The sequence below is a fragment of the Phocoena sinus genome, chromosome 9 (genome assembly GCF_008692025.1).
Source record: "Phocoena sinus isolate mPhoSin1 chromosome 9, mPhoSin1.pri, whole genome shotgun sequence".
Lineage (NCBI taxonomy): Eukaryota > Metazoa > Chordata > Mammalia > Artiodactyla > Phocoenidae > Phocoena > Phocoena sinus.
Genome location: NC_045771.1, coordinates 102499182 through 102512951, shown reverse-complemented (window position 1 = coordinate 102512951; position 13770 = coordinate 102499182). Strand labels below are relative to the sequence as shown.

Below are 13770 nucleotides of genomic sequence, written 5' to 3'. Positions count from 1 at the left end.
GTCAATATAAACTTGGCCTTGACTAACTTGGACTTAGAAAATTAGAGGACCTTCAACTATAGGTAATGACTGAACCACAAAGATGTCCCCCAAGAAAGCTCCAAAGCAGTTTAAATAATTATGTCAAACTGGGAAAAGGAAACCTGTGTTCGTATGTGTTGATGTCCTTAGCCAAGAGGAGAGGATTTATAGGAGGAGAATGGAGTGGTGGTTGTTCTGAGGTCAGCAGTATCTTGGTGAAAGAACGTGGGTGTGTGTGTATGTGTGTGTGTGTGTGTGCCTGTGTGTGTCTGCTCATCTGTGTGTGTATGTGGGGGCTGATGGGGATGGCCACCTGGGTTGAAACAGAAATCCAGCCTGTAGCCAGACGGAGAAGGACAAGTGTCAACTCCTCAAAAGAAAAAGGGCAGGTCACCTTGCTAACCCTGCTCCTCAGCCATGGGGAAATCCTTTCTCAGGTCAAGCTGAACTGAGACTTCAATCAGGAGCCAGAGATGAAGCTCCTCCTGTCCCAACAACATGGACACAGAGCCTAGTTTATGAAAAGAGATTTAGGAGCTCACCTTGCATATTTCTGGCCTTGGGCAATAGAATAATTCCAAAATTTCCTCTTCTAGTCAAGATCTTACTATATAGCACCATTTATTTTCTCAGTGACTCAGACTATAGTTTGTCAAGAACCCATATAAATGAAGGTTCCTGCAGTTAGAAAGACTGAGGTCAGAAAGGGCTGATAAAAGGCAAGAAGTAAATTGATGCACTCTCTTATCTATACATTACATTTGGAGATTTATAGGAAAAAGTGAAGGCAACATTTGTGTGTGCTTTCTCGCCAAATCCATCATCTTCCCACAATTATCCTCCTCCCATTGTGTTTGATTAATGGTAACACCAGGCACTAATTCATCTACGCCGGAGATCTGGGTGATCTAGTGGACTTCCATTTCTTCTAATTACTCAAATCCAGCTACTCCCTAAATCTTGTTAACTCCATTTCCTTCAGACCTCAAACACTTGTCTGCTCTTTTTTCTCCATTTCCATTGTCAAAAACTCAACCCAAGTTGTCATTGGAGGGTTACTGGTATACTCTGAGACATAAAGTCTCACTGAAATCTGATTTAGGTATTATTTAGATGAGACATTAGGCTTTAGTTTTGGTGCTGGGATGAGTTAAGGTCTTCGAGACTGTTGGGATGGGTTGTATCTTGCATGTGAGAAAGACATGAATTCTGGGAGACCATGGGGGAATGCTGTGTATTGAATGGTATCCTCCAAAATTCATATGCTGAAGCCTTAACACACAATGTGACTGTATTTAGAGATAAGACCTATAAGGAGGTAATAAAGATTAAATGAGGTCATAAGGGTGGAACCTCAATTCAATAGGATTAGTGTCCTTATAAGAAGAGGAATCAAAGTGCCCTGTACACAAAGGGTCATGTGAGCACGATGAGATAGCAGCACCCTAAAAGACTCAGAAGAAGAGTCCTCAAAAGCAACCCTGACTTTGGACTCCTAGCTTCCAGAACTGTGAGAAAATTAAATATTTTGTTTAAATAGTCCAACCTGTGGTAACTTGTTATGACAGCCTGACCTGATTAATACAGATTTTGGAGGACATCCATTTCCTAAGTCCCCACCCTTACCTATTACCATATCCTTGTATTTATACTATTCTTCCACATACTAGATTGCTCACCGATTTTCAGATTAAGTTTTTCTTCCCCCATAACTTTGTATTTCAACTACTCTTTTTCTTCTGGAACTAGTCTTTTTCACTTTGCTCTCTTTATAAATAATTGCTAAACCAGGGATAAATTAGGGGTTTGGGATTAACATATACACACTGCTACATATAAAATAGATAACCAACAAGGACCTACTGTATAGCACAGGGAACTATACTCAATATTTTGTAATAGCCTATAAGGACAAATAATCTGAGAACAATAGATAGATGTATGTACAACCGAATCTCTTTGCTGTACACTGAAACTAACACAACATTGTAAATCAACTATATTTCAATAAAAAACAACTTTTTAAAAGAAATTGCTAAGCTAAAATTTCTCCTGCCAGTATAAAGCAAGTTGACCACTCTCTCCTTGTATGTTATAACTAAATCTACTAAGCATTTAAAGATGGAATTATTTATTTACAGGCTTCTTTTCTTTCCATTAGACTATGAGCTAATTGTCACAGAGTGCTTTGGAATTGAACAGACCTATGTTTGAATCCTAATTCTATAACTGATTATCCTTCTAAGTTAAATTATCCAAGTAAATTGAATATGATAACTAGCTTATTATGCTAATATACATTTTGAGATCACATGTTCATGTCGACATATTTGATGTTAATGTTATCATTTTTCATTTATTAGTAAAACACAGGTTTTGACACAGATTGAGCTGGCAATACTTGTTTATTGCAAAAATCACATTGCAATAATGAACAAATGAGCAAATAAATTAATGGAGAATTGGAAACTATGATAAAAGCAACTAAAAAAATAAGGAAGAAAGAAAATCAATACAAACAAGAAAGTATAAGTGACCCTAAAGAATAATATGGTACATAATCTCAGAGGTTGTGATGGTTAGTAGATGATCTTCGAAGTAACTTTTCACACTTTGCGTTGAAACATTTGGCCCCTTTTTGCCCCAAACTTGAATATGAGTGATAGCTTTTGCTGACATTATGTACATTTTGATGTGATTCAATAACAAATATTCAACACTGCTATATGGTATTCTTGGCTAAAATGGCTTAATGTAAGGTAAACTTCAAAAAATACAGAAGGTTTTACAAGGCAACTGGCCTGCACTTTTCATAACAGTGTCATGAAAAACAATATGACTTTCTAAAACTAACAAAATAAATAAACGTAAAAGGACTGTTCTCCACTAAAAGAAGCTGAGAAACATAACCATATCCTGTGTGTAAACATTGATTGTGTTCTAGAATAAATATGTTATTTAAAAGACTGTTGGGGCCCAGGGTGCCCCCAAATTTGCCTCAATGGCATATTGATTATTTTGAATTAAAGTTAATTGAGAGACAGCTGGTGCAAAAAAGTGATGTAATAATAATAAAAATACTCTGATACCCCTCTTTCCCCCTAAAAGCTGGAAGTAAATCTCCCATGTGAAAGTATCCTTCTATATCAGGAGGATAGAAAACATTCTTATGACCAGACAGGGAATTCAAAGCATAGAAATCAGTTTAAACAAACTTTGTCATTTCTTCATTAGTCTGCTATCCCAAGCATGAACCCTTTTGATTTATTAAATCTTAAAAAAAAATAATAATAACTCGGGCTTCCCTGGTGGCTCAGTGGTTGAGAGTCCGCCTGCCGATGCAGGGGACAGGGGTTCGTGCCCCCATCTGGGAAGATCCCACATGTCGCGGAGCGGCTGGACCCGTGAGCCATGGCCGTTGAGCCTGCACGTCCGGAGCTTTTGCTCTGCAATAGGAGAGGCCACAACAGTGAGAGGCCCACATACCACAATAATAAATAAATAACTAACCCTTTTGATTTATTAAATCTTTAAAAATAAGATTATTTTTCTAAAAATCATACATAAATAACCTGCTTTGAGGACTCCCATTTCTATAAGACCTCTGTAATGTATTTTTTTCTCCTGTTAATCTGCCTTGTGTCAATTTAATTATTAGATCAGCCAGAAGAACTCAAGAGGGTTAGGGATGAAATCTCCCCCTCCCTTATGAGACTGTGATATATATTTTAAAACAACTGCATACATTTGAATATGAATTGTATATCGATTAGATGACACAATAAAATGTTATTTTTTGACCCAATCATGGCATTGCAGTTTGTGGGAGAATATACCTCCCTTTAGAGAAAGCATGCTGAGTACTTGGGGGATGAAATGTCCTGATAAAGAGGTAGGCAAAGGGACCTCAGCAATGTGACAAAATGTTAACACATGGTAAATGTTGTTGAAAAGTGTTCACTGTTGTATTTGTTTAACTTTTCTGTAAATGCTTAAGTTTTCAAAATAAATCAATGCAGAAAAATAAAATCCCTCTCTTCTTTTCCTTTTCTATTTCTGATAGGAAGGGAGGAAGATGTGTGGACAATAGATTTATTGACATACAGTTTATACTCACCATTTACATTGTGTATTTACAAATTCACATACTTGCCAAAAGTTCTTTGTAACCTCAGAATCAATACCTGTGACATTTTCCTGGTCATTTACTCACAGGCACAGAGCAGTAAAAACGTGAGTCACCAAGTGGCCATGTTCCCATTTGCGGCTGAACAAGAGAGCCTTCTGCCTTCTTGTTTCAGCTCTCACACATTTTGTGCTTTTTGTTGGTGATTTTGCTGTTTAAACACCCCCAAGCATAGTGCTAAGTGCTGTTTAGGATTCCTAAGCACAAGGATGCTGTGATGTGCTTTAGGGAGAAAATATTTGCATTAGAGAAGCTTTATTCAGGCATGAGTTATGCTGCTGCCCATCAGGTCAAGGTCAATGAATCAACATACCTATCTAATTAGGTGTCCTTACACAGAAACCACATAAAACGGGGTTATGAGGTTATCAGTTGACCACTTGTGACCCGAGGCTTGCAGGAACCCAACCCTGTATTTCCACCAGGAGCAATGGCCAGAATCTAGTAATTCAGTGTTTGCAGTGACTTTAGAGAACATACTTATCATGAATAACAAGAATCATTTGTATATGCAAATAAGCATGGTTGTAGACTTGGGCTTACCCTTCACCGGAATTACATGTCTTATCCATGCATTTACTTTACCTCCACTTCCACCCCATCTCCAATAAGTAAAGAGGAAAATATGACCACAAAATGACCACAGAGCACAGAGCAAACCGGGACAGGCTTTCCCAGGGAATCTGCGAGGTAGGGGGTGAGGGGGGTGTTTCTCCAGCTGACGCCCTTCCTGAGGGGAAGGCAGGTCAAGAGTAGGCAGTGGTTTCCCCTTAACCTAAGGTCCGGGAAGAGGGACATTTCTTCAGTGAAAGGGAGACTGTGATGGGCTATACCATGGCTATAAACCCATAATTAACCTGGTGCCTTTAATGCCAATTGAGGAGAATAAGTGGGCACAGATGCAGGTGGCAGACCATAGGCACTGCTAACTTGTAGACAGTCACTACCAGCCTGGACCCTTTCTGAACCTCAGTGATGTGCTGGAAAGACAGAAGCAGAGAAAGGGAATGACCCACCCTGCGCCGGCTGCAGCCCAGAGGTCCCAAAAGATCCTGCAGCATCCACGTGGATGCATTTGAGGTCAGGAGACCTGGGAGCTTCTTCTTGAATCCTGGGCTACCTCTGTGAGACCAGAGACATGGTTCTCCAGGACTTGGAGGGTGGGCCAAGCAGAGGGGATGTATCTGCTTTGAAGAGTAGAGAGAAGCACTGAATCCATGAAGGATGCTCACTGGACAGGAGGTAGATGACCAGTTTCTGTGTTTGTGCTGGGTAATAATTAGTCTTCAGGGTCAGTCAGATAGTAACAGGTGGCAACTCTAGGCATAGGATGTTCCTTGATATGGGAATTTTTGAGAATTTCTTCACAATGTGCTTTCCCTGGGTCTTCCCTCCCCATTTCAATTTGTATCACTAGGTGTTGTGGTATATATCCTTTCATCAAATGTGCAAGCCATAGTTCTGCATTCCAGAGTGGAAAGAAACAGAAGGCTGGGATTCAAAAATATTAGCATAAATCATCTTTTGTAAAAGAACTTTAAAGTGTATTTGATGTCACAGACAGGACTAGCTGCCTAAACAATACCATCCTCCCCTGATCTCACTCCATTACCTTTACCTTAAAATAAAGGCATGTGGAGATGACCAGGACTGACATAAACATTCCCCTTGCAGGTCTTCAGTCCCACAGGTAACCCTCCCTGGTTCACAGCCTTGAGAGGTCTGCTGAGGAGGTTCTAGGAACAATTTTCTATTTCTTTTTTTGATGTAGGCCATTTTTAAAGTCTTTATTGAATTTGTTACAATATTGCTTCTGTTTTATGTTTTGGCCTTTTTGGCTGCGAGGCATGTGAGATCTTAGCTCCCCAACCACGGATCGAACCTGCACCCCCTGCATTGGAAGGTGAAGTCCCAACGACTGGACTGACAGGGAAGTCCCTGGGAATGATTTTCTTCCTTAATAAAAGAGTTGCCTGTCCTTTCCAGGTACCCTTTTTGTGCCAGGATCTGCCATACCTCTCTGTGGCCATGAGGAAGACACCCCCAAATTAGGATGTGGAGGACGGGAAGCAGCTGGCTTCCGAATTTGTCAGTTCTGGAGCTCCCCACTTCTGGATCTGGGGAACTCTTGCTACTACCCTGCTCGCGACTGGTTGGGGGCAGAGGGGATATTCTGGCACTTGCAGCTGCATTGTACAATGCAGGCTTATCTTTTGTGAGGAACCATAAAAGGAAAGCAGGTGTGAACAGACAACTGATTTTATTTGCATATTTGTCTAATTCCACTGATAATGCTTAGTTTAATGAGGCACTAGCTCAGTTAACAGCAAGAATGCATTCCATGTATAAAATTCTTGGTTAGAAGCTTTCCACTAGAGTCACCCTCACATATCTTGTAAAGGTGATCCCATGCAATGCTTCGATCATAAATGTTAAAAATCTATTCTAGTGGTAGGTTGACTAAAGAAGAACTAATCATTCCATCACAAAGTGTGTGTGCGTGTTGTAAAACAAAGGTAGCAGAAATATTTACTATTTGCATAAGGTAGATGACAGTCACATCTAAAGAGGGAAAAGTGTGCAGAAAAATAATGCTGATCATACAGGAGAAAATATCTTTCAACCACATAGTTGAATAAAAGCTATTCACAGAAGCATTTATGTAACTAAGTTTCACAGAAAAAAATAAGATTTTTAAAAGTAGCTTTTTAAAAATAAAAAATTGTTGAATGCCTGCAATATTACTACACTCTCCAGAGATCATCATTATTTTTTGTGTTAACTCTTTCAACTTGCATTATTTCTGTTTTATTTTCTTTTAATTCTTCCAATTTCCTGGATGTTTTAAAATATTTTACCATTCTTTCATTTCCTCAAATGTAATGATTCCCTTCATGTTTAGGATCTGTCTTTCAGGAACTTTTTCTTCTTTTTCTTGTTTTCCTTTCTCTCTGAGCTCTGTATCAGAGACACAGTACTACCCACCCACAGAGCTCCAGTGTGAGATTTTTATGCACGGGAGTGAGAGAGTTTTTCAATATGCTTCCTTTCAGCTGCTGCTTTATTTCTCTGTGAGGAAGAGAAGGTCACATTCAACTCTGCTTCCTGGTCTTCCTCAGAAATTATTTAAAATAGAAACGATAGGACTTTTAGGCTCTGATTAAATGCAGTTCTAGTAGGAAAAGAAAGAAATTATTTTTTTTCTGTCTGGTGATTTATGTATAGTTTATTAGTTTCCAAAAACTTATAAAATATTTTAAATCAAATCCATCTTTGATTTTTGAGTATCACCTAAGATCATTTTACCTCTCCTGTGACTAAATATGGCTGTTATTCAGGCATTTACTTTCTTGACTTTGGAGAACTCTATTATATTAAATCTGTAGTATCCACTGATAAAATAATTTTGCCTGTTATTTATAAGATTCATTAGCTCTCATTGGCTTCAAAATATTCCATAAATGATTTTATTCATTTTCACATTTCATGAATTAAATATTATTAAATCTTACTATAAGACTTGCCATTGATTCTCAAACCCACACTTTAGTAAATCATTTTATGTTGTTCTGTATTATTTTCCATTATTAATAAAATAATCACTTTGTAAATTCTTATGAATGGAAACCAAGCCCCTGATGTCTGGACTCAAATGCTTAGGTAGAAATTCAATCAAGCCAAACTTAAGAATTTCCCTCTCATTGCTTTCTAGAGGTGTGGACCCTTGGCATGACCTAAGAGGCATTTATATACATGTTTGTTTGTTTCTTAGGACTCATTTCATACTAAGAGATCATAAATACATGTGTGCGCCTTTGTATACGTGTGTGTGTGCACGTCCCCTAGTTATACAACTGTGAAGGGGCTTAGATGGACAGCAACCAAGACCCAGTTTTTGTCTCTTGATAAGTGAGTGGAATGGTAGAGCTGAGGGTCATAACTAAATGGAAAGCAAGTCAGATATGAGAAGTCCTTCTAGAAACCAAGGGAAGAGAAAAGCAACATAACAGTAAGTGAGCTAAGATGATAACTAGAATCTTCATGTCCACCAAATAATGCAAGGTGCCACCTCAGAGGGGAATGGAAGATAGGATGGGTGCAGAGGGGACCCCACTTCATAGGCACGTCAGCAAGGTCGGGGAGGGTGGTAACATGAGGTGCTGGGAGACCTGGATGGACTGTGTCATCCCACTGTGGTGAGTAGTGTTCCCTGGGTGTGTTTAATCAGAAAGCAGTGTTGGAGTGAAGTAAGTCAGAAAGAGAAAAACAAATATCGTATGCTAATGCACATATATGGAATCTAAAAAAAATAAATAAAAGGTACTGATGAACCTAGCGACAGGGCAGGAATAAAGACTTAGGCATAGAGAATGGACTTGAGGACACAGGGAGGGGGAAGGGTAAGCTGGGACAAAGTGAGAGAGTGCCACGGGCATATATACACTATCAAATGTAAAATAGCTAGCGGGAAGCAGCTGTGTTGCACTGGGAGATCAGCTCAGTGCTTTGTGACCATCCAGAGGGGTGGGATAGGGAGGGTGGGAGGGAGGCTTAAGTGGGAGGGGATATGGGGATATATGTATGCATATGGCTGATTCACTTTGTTATACAGCAGAAACTAACACAATTTTGTAAAGTAATGATACTCCAATAAAGATCTATTAAAACAATTAATGAATTGATTTTAGAGAAATTCAAATGAGGGCACAGCTGTTTATTTACAAGTAAGTGTATCCTAAGATTACTTATAATAGAAATAAATAAACAACAAACTATTTACCAGGGTGGATCAGGAAAATAGAGAGAGTGCACACCAGGGAATATTATGCAGCTGTGATGAGATGACACAGACCTTTAGGTATTGTCTGGGGTACATGGCCAAGATGTGATGTTGAACAGCAATAACAACAAAAAAGGGTACTGCAACTCTCCACCTTTCTCCTGTTGTCCCCTCTCTCTTCCACTCTGTGTACACAAACACACTCAGACACACACACATACACCTACACACCACACACACACATACACACACACCTACACACCACACACACACATACATATAAAATGAGCCCCAAGAAACAAGATGAAGCATGTGTATAAATTCTCCATAGCACCAGCCGAAGCATCCCCCGCATTTCAAATGGAGCCAGAGAGGGCTCCCCAAGTTCTGCTTTTTATACCAACATAACATAACACATTATTTAATTCTTTAGATGAGCCTGTATTTGTTTATCATGTAACCTAAGAACAAGAGCAAAAGATTACTAGGAGGTCGAAGGGAGAGGGTTTAAGTCCAGGTTAGCCAGAAGAAGAGGCAGAATCAGATGTGAGGCAGTGGGGCTAGGACCAGAGCTCAGAATGGGGCCTCCAGGCAGGAGGGGGAAGCTTGTTCACACAGTGTATCATGACCTCTGGGTTCTTCTTGATCTCCTGCAAAATTGTACTGCACTTTAAAAATTGATAAAGCACAGTTGCTTTAAAGTTTAAAAGATATATACAAATGAAGGCTTTAAATTTTCTAAACTAAATGAATTCCCTCTCACTGGTTGGTCGAAAACTTGATATAAAGCAAATCCAAAAGCCCTTGGCATTCATACATGTAACATTTGAAATTCTTGACTAAATAAGGGACCTATCCTGAAAGTCTGTGATATAGTAATTTGTGGGTTTTGCTAAGGGGTCACTTTGAACAATGGACACTTAGATCTTGGAGTTCAGAGCTAGTCTTTTACTAATTCCTGAACCTGAGCTCATTTGCTGATTACTGTCGACTGAGAAAAAGTGCACAGCCTAAAAGTTGAGAGTTATGTTTTATTCAGGGGACAAAACTGAGGACTTAAGCCCGGGACACAGCATCTCAGATAATTCTGAGGGACTCCTCCAAAGTGGTAAGGGGGGAGCCAGGATATAGAGGAGTTTTTGCCACCAAGGCCAGGTATTTGGAACATCAAAAGATTACTGTTAATTAAAGAAAACCAGACATCTCAAGTTAAAGAATTTAGTGCTTTTATATGTATGGGAAGATGCAAGAATCTGGGCTCACTGAAATCACCCCATTGACGTGCATCTCAGCCGTCTGAGGCCAGTGTCCTGTGCTTTCTAATCCTGAGTCCTTTCAGGGTACAAGTCAGAGTGTGGCTTCAGTGGTTGATGGTTGATGGGGGGCATCCTGTTTCCAACCTGAGTTCCCTCAGGGCTCACCTTTGGGGAGGCTGTAAAGTGATGGCTTGATGACTGCAACATCATTTTTGTACCGATACGGCACTGACATTTTTCATTCACAGCATGATCTCTGTTATGGACTGGATGTTGGCCCCTGCCCCATTCATATGTTGAAGCCCTGAATCCAAGTGTGTCTGTATTTGGTATAAGAAAGTGTGCCTTGGTATAAGGAAGGTGGACCCCTGATCCAATGGAATTAGTGTCTTGTTAGGAAGAGACACCAGATAGTGCCCCCCTCCCCCTCTGTTAGCACAGACACTGAGGAAAGGCCTGTGAGGACAGAATGAACAAGCAGATAGCCACTGTCACCCACCAAATCAGCCAGAAAGTTGATTTTTGGTTCCAGCCTCAAGAACTGTGAAAAATGAATGAATTTCAGTCTGTGATATTTTGTCACAGCAGCCTGAGACAGCTAATAAAATCTCATACATGTTTCGTCTGAAAAATGAAATGTAGCAGTGGTTTGAGGGGTCCACACACAACTAGGAGGATGTGAATGTCAAGGACTTACTTTACTCAACTGTTACGGTAAAGAGTTTTAAGTGATCCTCAACTTGTCTTCAAAGATCGTTCACTCTCATGTCCCCATTGTAAGGGAAATATAAGTATGCCAAAACTTTATAATTAAAACATTTTCATTTTAATAACCATTGTTGCTTTCCAAAACAATAATATATGACACACTTCAACTCAAATTAAGGGTTCAAGGTATTATAAGAAATCTAAACTATTACAATGATTGAATAAGTTATATATATTCAAAAGAAAAATAAGCTTACATTTATTAAAGGTTTAAAAAATATATATGAAGTATAGTTTTGAAGAAATGTTTATGCTCTGAAGCATCCTGCCCAGACAGCTCTGTGTCAATGGTATGACCCACTTGTGCTTTGTTACAGAACCTCTCTTTGAGAAATGAGTATGTAGGATGTATTTCAATGATGCACAACAAAAGCATCACTGTATTTACTTTTCTTTTTTTTTAGAACTGGGTTTACAGTCTTTTTCTTTCTGTTTGAAAATAGAATTAACGAAACACAGATCTGTAGACTAGACCCTTCCCTGTTTTGATGCTAGTGTGTCTTCCTTATACTTCACACTGTGCACTTATTCTTAGACCAAGGCACCGCTCAGCTTTCTTTATTCTTTTTTTTTTTTTTTTTTTTTTGGAGAAAAACCAGTTTTCTGGGTTTTTTTTTCTGATTTTCACTACAGGAGATGAGGAGACATTGGTGAGAGCCTTCAGGCGAAGCCGAGGTGGCTGGTGAGTGTTGGGTGGTGTGCTTGCAAGAGTTATGTTGGCTTTGAATCTTGCATCTCTTTTCATGGGTACATCTTAGTGCTAGTTTAGATCAAGGCCTTGGTGTTTGCGCTCCTATCTGATTTGAGGGTGAGCTTGAACACAGGTGATGCAAGTAGGCATTTTAGAAGGCAAATAGAGGCCATCAGAATCACTTCCCAGACTCCTTGGCTACTTGATTCACAGATGCTCATTCCAGACTCATTTGCTTTCTCCTCTTTTAGGACTCTTGCTCATTTTACTTTGCCTTAAAAGCGTAAGATGAACCTTCACTGTCAAATTGAAATTGTGAGCATTGCTTGTACTGACACTTCCATCCAATTCTTTTGGAAATAATGTTTTTTTTTTCTTTTGAAAGTTTCACTTTTGCCCTCTTAATGTCTTGAAGTAGAGTTCAATTTCCTTGTTCTGTTAGCTTTCCTCTCCTCTTTTTCTTCCTTGTGCATCTCTATGCTAATTTTAGTTTGTTCAGACTTAGACTCTAAATTGACCTGTTTTAGCAATGCTTCCTGGAAGCATTAGCTTTGGCCCTTGTTCCACTGACAAATATTTTGTCCTACATTTTCAGGCATGTATATTTACTAGCAGATCTGAAAATATAATTTGTTTTCCAATTCAAAAGTTTCTCCATCCAAAAGATTGGTTTTGAAGATACCCAATGAAGCACACTTAGAGAGGTTGATAAAAACCTTTCTTTAAAGTGAGGTGGACCAATCCAGTTCTATGGAGGACATTATTAGTGGACTTACCTTCACCTTAACTAGAAGATGCAAAATCAAATTCAAATCTTTCTTGATAAATAACAGATACTTGCTTTTCTATTTGGAATAATTCTTCTTGTTCTGGAAGGCCAGCTTCCTGAAGAGGAACTAACAAATCCTTCACAATACACCCCTGGAGATGTTATCCATGCTGGAGTCCTTTCCAGAGGGATTCACTATGTCCCAGGTCTGAGCAGTTTACTCTGTCTGCTGTGAAGTAAGTTTTACTTTTAACGCACATAGATAACATGTGAGGTGGTGAGATTATTTTCTCATCTGTAACTGGACATCTTGTGCTTCTCTCACTTTGTATTTTTCATTTTCCAAGACTAAAACCAACATTCTGTTGTTGTCCTGGTTATTCTTCAGCAGTTTACAAGTGTTAGTGATACTTCAGCATGGTGTCATTTCTCTCTCCTTTGTTTCCTTCTTTATTCTACACTGTACTGAAAAAACTATTTAAGGCACATTTTCTGGGCCATCTTCTGCCTTGGCCACCTCCTCTGACTCTGTGCTTTTCCTCTTCACACTCCAGGCTCTGGGAAGCTGGCTGGCAGCCCTGGGACCTCCACGTCTGTGGCTCTATCTCCCCACCAGAGACTTCTGTGACCATATTCAAAATTGTTCTCTGCAGTAGCATAAAGTTTGCCTGAGAGGCTACGATCTCTGGACTTTTAATACAGTGAACCTGATTTGTGCTCAAAGATGAAAAGAGAAGTATGGCTAACCAACAAGGACCTACTCTATAGCACAGGGAACTCTGCTCAATATTACATAACAACCTAAATGGGAAAATGATTTGAAAAAGAATAGGTACATGTATATGTATAACTGAATCACTTTGCTGTACACCTGAAACTAACACAGCATTGTTAATCAACTCTACTCCAATATGAGGTAAAAAGTTAAAAAAATAAGGCTACCATGTATCTAAATAATATTTTGCCTTGAAAAACAGAAGTACTAATGGTGCTTTCATTCACCAGATAGTACCAACATTGTAAATTAGATGGAGGGAGATTTCCTAGTAAAATATTCATGAGATAGCTGTTAAAGGGAGAGAGAGAGAGAGAAGGGAAGAAGGGCTGATCTTTCAAGAAGAAACTGAGAAATATTGTGCAAGACACTGGGATTAAAAAGTCCTTACATGATTTTAAATCAAGCCACCACCTTGGGAGGGAGAAGGGACCTTAAGTATTTGCACATCAACCCTGCATCTAGTGCCTATACACACCCTCCTTTGTTCCTGCCATGTGTCCAGGATGGGCAAGTTTACACCT

General features: G+C 39.3%; 1 pseudogene; it reads right to left on the bottom strand.

The window, feature by feature from the left end:
* Window positions 1-419: 419 nt before the first annotated feature.
* Window positions 420-12972, bottom strand: LOC116759181 (annotated as a pseudogene).
* Between the last annotated feature and the right edge of the window lie 798 nt (window positions 12973-13770).